The sequence below is a fragment of the Oryctolagus cuniculus genome, chromosome 4 (genome assembly GCF_964237555.1).
Source record: "Oryctolagus cuniculus chromosome 4, mOryCun1.1, whole genome shotgun sequence".
In the NCBI taxonomy this organism is placed as follows: domain Eukaryota; kingdom Metazoa; phylum Chordata; class Mammalia; order Lagomorpha; family Leporidae; genus Oryctolagus; species Oryctolagus cuniculus.
Genome location: NC_091435.1, coordinates 40,475,809 through 40,485,162, shown reverse-complemented (window position 1 = coordinate 40,485,162; position 9,354 = coordinate 40,475,809).

The window sequence follows — 9,354 nt, the reverse complement described above, 5'->3', positions numbered from 1 at the left end:
CAAAAATGCAGAATCTTGCATTGTAGTCAGTCATAAGGTAAATATGGAAGAGTCCCTTAATTTTTTATTGTATTTCATGACATTGACATTGTAAAGTGCATTATCTTACAGAACACTTCTCAGTTTGGGTTTGTTTGATGCACCACCGTGATTCTATTCAGGATATGGTTTCAGAAGGAATGTTAAGAGCAAATTTGTGTTTTTCTCTGTGTATCAGCTCAGGAGGTACACAGACTTATCTATTCCTTTCTTGACAATGTTACCATGAAACACCTGCTAAAAGATGGTGCCAGTTTCCCTACTGTCAAGTGACATGTAAACACCTTTTAACATTGAAAATGTATGTACACGATTTACTTCTTTTAACACACAAACTAAAATCTTTCCTGATTTTCTACCTAAGTAAAAGTGAAAGTAAGATACAACTAAAATATATATCTTACAGATGATGCTACTGATATTATGGCAGTGAAGAAAGGTGACCTTGGTTCTTTGTCTCAAGTGAAAGAAAAATTGCCACAAAGACAGAGCAGTGGGCAAAGCAAGATTTATTTAAGTCAGAAACATCCTACCCCAACAGCTAGGAGGGGTCTCCAAGAGAGACAAACCCAAGAAACTATGACAGTCAAGTCTTTTAAGCACAATGTGTTTTTAAATTTTATTTGTTATAAAAGTTTTATATATTTCATATATGCAGATTTAGAAACTTAGTGGGACTTCTCCCCTGCCCTCCTTCCCACCCACATTCTTGATTTTGATAATGTTCTATTTTTCAGTATACTTAATGATCATATTGTTAATTCTACTGTAAATCAAAGAGTTCAATAAATGGTATGAAGAAAAAGAGAACAAAACAAAACAGAAGCTTGTTCCTCAATGGAAGAGACTAGGACCATAAACAAGCATCTATTCTCAAAATGTTTATTTCACTCCAAAACATTGCATTTTAGGTATTCTATTAGTTACATCAAATCAAGGAAAACATATATCTATCTATTGGGGAGTGGCTTATTTGACTGAATATAATGGTTTCTAGTTGTGACCATCTTGTTGCAAAAGAAAAAATTTTATTTTTTTATAGCTGAGTAGCACTTCATGGTGTTTATATACCTTAGTTTATTAATCCAGTCAACATTTCATGGGAATATAGGTTAATTTCATATCTTAGCTACTGTAAATTGTGCTGCTATGAACATAGTAGTACAGATAACTCTTTCATCTGCTGATTTCTTTTGGTTTGGGTAAATTCCCAGTGTGCAATGGCTGAATCATATGGTAGGTCTATATTCATATCTATATTTCAGATCTCCATACCGTCTTCCACAGTGGTTGCACCAGTTTACATTCCCCCCAGCAGTGGATCAGGGTACCTTTTTTCCTACATCATCACCAGAATCTGTCATTTGTTTATTTCTGTATGCTAGCCATTATAAATGGAGTGAGGTAGAACCTCTTTGTGGTTTTGATTTGCATATCCCTGATAGCTAGTGATTCTGAGCATTTTTGCAAGTGTCTATTGGCCATCTGAGTTTTCTCTCTTGAAAAATGCCTGTTTAAGTCCTTTGCCCGTTTTTTCACTGGATTGCTTGCTTTTTTTTTTATTGTTGAGTTCCTTGAGCTCTTTATAGATTCTGAATGTTAATACTTTATCAGTTGTACAGCTTGAAAACATTTTCTCCCATTCTGTCCACTGTCTGTTTACTTTGCTGAGTGTTTCTTTTGTAGTGCAGAAGCTCCTCAGCTTGATGTAATCCCATTTGTTAATTTTGGTTTTAATCACCTGTGTTTCTGGGGTCTTTTCCAAGAACTTTTTGTCTGGGCCAATGTCTTGTAGAGTTTCCCTCGTGTTCTCTAATTATTTGATGATATCAGGTCATAGATTTATGTCTTTGATCCATTTGAGTGAATTTTTGTATAAGGTGTAAAGTTGGGGTCTAGTTTCCCACTTCTTCACATGGAGACCCAGTTTCCCCAGCAGCATTTGTTAAGCACAATTTTTTGGGGAAAAAGAATACCAGCTAACAATCAGCAGAGGTAGAGACAAAACATATCAAAAGGCTGGATTTGCAATCCTGTCTCTCTTGTCTAGCTTGCTCCTGCTAAAACAAAAAGCTATCGGAAAGATGGGATTGGTAACTTTTCCTTTCTATTCTCATGATAATCCAAAACTCAGAAGGGTAGAATCACTAATCCCTTGCAATTCTTGTGATAAAACTGTAAAATACATTCCAAGATGGTGAAATAGAGATGGAGCTTACTGCTGTAGTCTATTAAAAGATATTTTAAAAGAATAAAGTGAAGATAGTACAATCTCAGGGAAGAGTTAGAAAGAAAACTGCAGAGGAAATTCCACACAAATAAGAGGGACACTTTAGATCTACGTGGAGAATGTGGATGCACACAATTCAGGACCCGAGCAGCCAGCTTTGGAGAGTGAGGTGAGATCAGATTGCACCAGCCCAAGCCACTGGTGATAAAGCTTCCAAAAGGGCCTGACATGAGTACAGCTTGGAATCCAGCAGGGAACATTGTACCTGCCAACCTAGATTAAAAAAAAGATGGGGGGCATGTTTTTCTTTCCCGAAACACCGGGCACCAGCTCCCTGTAACTAACTGATGGCGGGTGCCATTTTGGACATATGTAACAGCTACAGCAGCTTGTGTTGGCATGGCCAGCAACCAGCTGAGAGGAGATACCTGAGTCTGGCTGGAAGAATTGATAGGGGGGCTTTGTGTGCTGTTATGAACTTTGAAAACACTATGGATACATGGGTGAGCACAGGGTGTGGGTAGGTCTCCGAGTGTTCACTGTGGGTAACTCCACACATTCAGGGCTCCCTGATCACCTGTTGAGAGTCATTACTGTGGGATCTATGCTCACACTGAGGACTGCATGGATCCTTTATGTGGTTCTTGTAGCAGCACTGATGAATATTGTAACCACTTGGGCTAGTGCCTAAGCATTGTTCCCCTTGGAGGAAAGGAAGTGAGTGTGAGACTACAGCCAACAGAGCTAATCAAACCTTCCTTCTGTTAAAAAAATAAAAAAGAGAGAGCCTTACCACAACCAATTGAGTGTCACCTTGGACGCTCTCCTTACCCTGGATCACTGTATAGAGCTCCTGGGCCACACCCAGCACACATCTCTGGGCATTCACTGAAAAAAGAGGCATTCCCCTAAGCTATAGAGGCATAATCTAAAGATTTAAGCAATCATGGGGAAAGAACGTATCTCCACAAATGCCTAAAAATAAATGCACAAATTTGAGAAACAAGAATAAGAAAAATAACTTGGCTCCCAAAAGGGACACAACACTTCATACTAGAATATGAAGATAAAGAGAATGAAGGAATGCTGGAAGCAGAATTAAAAAAAAAATGATTGTAGGATTATTTAGAAGTAATCAGAAGCAAATCCAAGAATTAAATAAATCTATACACAATATGAATGAAAAATTTTCCCATGAAATAGAGATTTTAAAGAGAAATTAAAATGAAATATTGGAAATTAAGAATTAAATGAGCAAATAAAAAATGTGGTAGAAAGCCTTAACAACAGACTTGGTGAGGCAGAAAGAGTATCTCAGAAGACAAATCTCTAGTAATTTTACAGTTAGACCAAAAAAAGAAAAAAATTTAGAAAACTAAAAACAGTTTTGGAGATTTATGGAATACTACCAAGTGATCAAGATACAGGACTTAGGAGTTTCTGAAGTCATGGAGAGAGAGACTGGATTAGAAAGCCATTTTTGTGAAATAATTACAGAAAACTTCCCTAATTTGTAGGGAAAAAAAGGGATGTCCAAATATAAGAAGCACATAGAACTCCTAATAGACATAACCAGAAAGGATCTTCACCATGACACATTGTAGTTAAACTCTCCATAGTAAAACATAAAGACAAGTTTATAAAATATGCAAGAAAGAAACTCAAGATGTCTGTCAGAGGATTTCAAATTAGAGTCATAACTGACTTCTCATCAAAAACCCTTCAGGTTAAGAGAGAATGCTGAGGTAGTCCCGTGGCTCACTTGGCTATTCCTCTACCTGTGGCGCCAGCATCCCATATGAGCACCAGGTTCTGGTCCCGGCTGCTCCTCTTACAATCCAGCTCTCTGCTGTGGCCAGGGAGGACAGTAGAGGATGGCCAAAGTGCTTAGGCCCCTGCACCCGCATGAGAGACCAGGAGGAGGCACCTGGCTCCTGGCTTTAGATTGGCGCAGTGCCAGCCGTGGCGGCCATTTGGGGAGTGAACCAATGGAAGGAAGACCTTTCTCTCTGTCTCACTCTCTCACTGACTTAACTCTACCTGTCAAATAAAAAAAAGAGAGAGAGAGAATGGTGAGATATATCCCAAGTCTTAAGAGGAAAAAAAGAGTTGTCAAACCAGAATACTGTACCCTGCAAAACTCTCACTGATGGATGAAGAAGAAATAAAGACCTTCCACAACAAACAGAAATTGAATTTTTCATGATTTCTCATGACTTCTCATGACTCTTATAGCCTTACAAAAGATGCTTAAGTATGTGCTAAACATAGAAACACAGAAACATGGTCATCACTAAGAAAGAAGATCAAGACAGAAAATCTCCCAGTAAAAGTACAAAGGAAATCCAAGAATCAATAGGAATAGTTATGGAAAAAATGGCAGAATCAAGTCATTATTAATCAATAGACACCTTTAATGTAAAGACCTCAACATTCCATTTATAAGGTACAGACTTGCTGAATGGATTAAAAAGCAATACTCATCTGTTTGCTGCCAACAAGAAGCACATCTCACCAACAAATATACATGCAGATGAAAGTAAAAGGATGCATAAAGATAATCCACACTAACAGAAAACAAAAAAGAGCTGGTGTAGCCATCTTAATTTCAGACAAAATTGACGTTAACACAAAAACTGTTAAAAGAGACAAAGAAGGGCACTATGTATGATCAACAAGAAGATGTGACTATAATAAGTATATATAACCTAATTACAGGGAACCTGGCTATTTAAAGAAATGTTATTGGATCTAAAGGGAGACATAAACACCAATGGGGAACTTCAATACCCACCTTTCAGCAATGGGCAGATCAACCAAACATAAAGTCGACAAGGAAACAGAGTTAATTGACACTATAGACCAAATGGACCTAACAGATATCTACATAACTTTTCTTCCTATTGTTGTAGAATATACATTCTTCTTACCAGTGCTTGGAACATTCTCTAGGATAGACTACATGCTAGGCCATAAAGCATTATCAGTAAATTGAAAAAAATCAAAAGCATATCATGCATCTTTTTGGACCACAATAGAATGAGGCTGGAAATCAACAACTCAAGAATCTCTAGAACATATGCAAACATGCACCTGAACATGGGACATAGAAGAAATCAAACAAGAAATAAAAAATGTCTGGAAACAAATGAAGACAACAATACATCATATAAAAATAATGGGAAACAGGAAAGGCAGTGTTAAGTGGAATGTTTATAGCAGTTGGTGCCTACATCAAGAAATTGGAAAGGCCCAAAATAAATGAGCTATCAGTGCATCTCAAGGACCTAGAACAACAAAAAACCAAACCCAAAATTCATAAGAGAATAGAAGCAATTAAAAGTAAGAGAAGTACAGGTATAGGCTAAGTACTAATGAGTTAGGTAATCATAGTATTATTTTTAATGGAAATATTACTAGAAAAACTTTGTGATGCAATAATTTGAATTGAAATGAGGATGTCTTTTAAATGTAAAAAAAAGATGAATAGAATTATAATCTGTACTTCCTCTTTAGTTGTCACACCAGACTTTGCTTTTGAAAGCAAAAGTTTATTACCTTATATTACACATACGTTTTTTAACTTGAACACTAGTAAAAATTTGCATCCTCTTTCTTACAGAGAATATTATTGTGTGACTCCATGAAATTCTAAGAATCTGAAGATCTTGGAACGGTGACTGTGCCTTCAGGAAATAATGGGTCTCCTCTGGGGTGACCCCAGGTAGACTCTTCTTTGTGCATGAAACATAATAGCCTTCTCCAAAAAAGGTTTCCAAAATCTCACCTAAGCAAGTGAAATCAAGGACCTTTCCCAGTCCAATAAAAAATAGTGTCATGAAACGACTAATATCAGTAAATATTAATGAAATGGTAATGAATCACTAGCCCTAACCCTAGCTGGGAAGATAACCCTACCACATACACTTGGATACCTCATCAGAGTGATTTAAATACCAGGATTTGAATTTCTGTTTACATTTCCCTCCATCATAATTGGTAGTTTGTCACTATTTCTTTCCTTGCTTGGAGGCATTATTCCAACTGAATACATTCTGTGGGTAGAGAAGAATCCCCCTTGCTCATCAAGGCTGTCAACTTCACCACTTCTCCTTTTAGTTATTCTTGTTAGTTACTCTGCTTCTGCTTTTACTTACTTAAGACATGCCACTCATTCTGCAGATGCACTGACAGATACTTGACTGGCGTGTAAATTTATTCCCAGGAAAGAAAAGAGCAATTTTGTTCTGATGCTTTATTTTTATTTCTGTGCGCCATCTTTATTTGACAGATTATAAAGCCATATTCATATTAAAAGCATTTTTAAATAAAGTGCAATTTGCCATATCAATATTGTCTTCCCACCTTTTCTTTGTCATGGCCTTAGAAGGCTTACTGAAAGTAACATTTCTCACATGTGGTGACAAAAATATCTAAGTAATGGTGAAAAGTCACCCCTACTCTGTTTTTATTATAATTTCTGGAATGTTCCTTGAACAATCCATGGAATTATGCATCATCTTCTTATATTGTGGAGACAAGTGGATTGGCATATACTATCCCTTACTGAGAATGTTCAAAGAGATTACTACTTGCAGGCTATAGAAAACAATAATCAACTTTAAGGACATAGGCACAGGTGTTAAGAAGAAATCTGTATTTTGTTTTATTTAAGAGAGATCTTGTAGAAAAATGACAGTCAAACTCACCTAAACTTGTCAGTTAAATGAGAACTAGGGCTTACCATAATTAATAGTTCAAAGCTATTTGCTTGAACAGTTTTGGATTTTTTTTTTCTTAAGATTTACTTATTTATTTGAGAGGTTGAGTTACAGACAGAGAGAGGGACAGAGAGGGAGGTATTCCATTTGCTGGTTCACTCCCCAAATGGCCTCAATGGCCAGAGCTGGGCTGATCTGAAGCTAGGAGCTTCATTCAGAACTCCCATGTAGGTGCAGGGGCCAACACTTGGGCTGTCTTCCACTGCTTTCTCATGCTATTAACAGGGAGCTGGATTGGAAATGGAGCAGTCAGGACTCGAACCGGCACCTATATGGGATGTGACAGACACATGTGAAGGCTTAACCTAATAAGTCACAGCACAGGCCTCCAACAATTTTGGTATTGCAACCTGATATTGTCACATATTTTTAATACAAGCTTTTTATCTGATTATGTGTTGGTAAATATTTCTCTTCTTGTGTATGGTTTATCTTTTCATTCTCTTGTTATATATTTGCCAGAAAGTTTTAAATTAAGTTACTCTTAGGTCCATGATCAATTTTGAGCTGATTTTTATGAGAAGAAAACTCTGTGACTATACTGTATTGTTTCAGAACCACTTATAAATATGATTTCTCAATTAACTCCTTTAGCTACTTTGAGTTCCTTGGCTGATTAATCCAGTGTCTTATTTTTTTAGTCTGGTTCTGATCCTTACTTCATTCCTTTAGACAGGTATTTTCCTTGATTTTTAGTTTACTGTACTTATTTTGGATGGAAATTTAAAGCAATGTATTTTTTAAAAAAGAAACCTGATATTCTATAAGTACAATGACATTTGCAAACATACATTTGCTCTATACTAAAAATATATTCATTTGATATAATTATTATTTCAGAGGAAAATATAATACACCTCAACATATCCATGGAATCAGACATTGTGGATGTCAGAAATGAACCATGGAGTCATGTTCACTGAGAACAGTTCAAGTTAAAAGCAACCTCTGTACTCTTCTCATGGACAATATTAGTTGTGGATCTAAGTGAAGAAAATAATGTGGTTGTCTATCACATACTGTGCATGGGATTTTTTTTGCCAACAAGTTTGTTTTTTTCCATGATTAATAATACTCAGAGTCCTTAAAATCTAGAATGTCACCATTTACAATCTCAACTGTTTGTTTATGAATATGTTAGGGTTAACTCAATATAAAACTAACTGGGTTAAAAAATAATTACTCTATCATCCAAATTTAGGCTATTAATATTTGTAAGGAATGTCTGGATAATTTAACATGGATTAAAACTTTCATAGAAATATTTACTGTTGCCGCATTTTTTTCTGATTCTGTTGTAAGCTAGACTATATACTCTAGAATGAAGAATTACTGAAAGAATCAGATTATTACTTTATATCACAATATGTATTTTGGAAAGCAAAGTTAAAGGAAATATATGTCAAAATAATTAATATGGAGAAATGAAAGAGTACAAAATTCAATAAAAAGGCTTAATGGAATCCATTTTATTTTAACCTTCAAGAAGTTTAGAACTGAATGTTTTGCATGACATTTGTTACTGAGGGTCTAATGCAGAGATTGTTAGAATACAGTAGGTATTTTATTCTTGATTACTGAGTAAATGGACAAATGAATGAATGATTGGGAGTTAATATTTTTAAAAAGCTCATTCCAGCCACTGCTTAGGCTAACTTCTTAATTACATTTTCATCTTTTCTATCTGCAATGGTGCAATGCACTTAGACCTAAATAAAAAAAAATTAGCTTATAACTTTCTTTAAGTGACAATAAAATGGGTATTTTAAAATAGTTATATTAACTATGATATTCTTAACATGAAGGTAAAAAATTATTATTCCAATAATTACTCATTTGTATTTTGAGTACCCAATTAAACCATTTTTAAAAACCCTTGAAAACAAAGGACCAAACAACAAACATAATTATGTTGAATTTTATCCTTTGAATATATGTTGAGATATTGAAATCAGGCTTCAGAGGTACAAAATGGAAACACTGACATGAGACATGGAAAATATGCTGTTAATGATACATGAAGTTATTTTTTCCTTCATTTAGTTGAGGTCTAGTTTATTTAACATAAAGTTAACCGATTTCTTTGCTTCCCCTTTTTTAGCATTTTATTTCAGAATAGCTTTGAAATTACAAAACAAAAATTGAGAGATAATGAGTTTCCATATATCCCTCACCTCATTTCTCCTATCAGCATTTTATATTAGTTTCTCACTTAATGTGCCACATACAGCTTTCCCTTGTTCTTATTTTTTATAAAGTTTTTATTTGATAAATATAAATTTCATAGGTACAGCTTTTGGAATA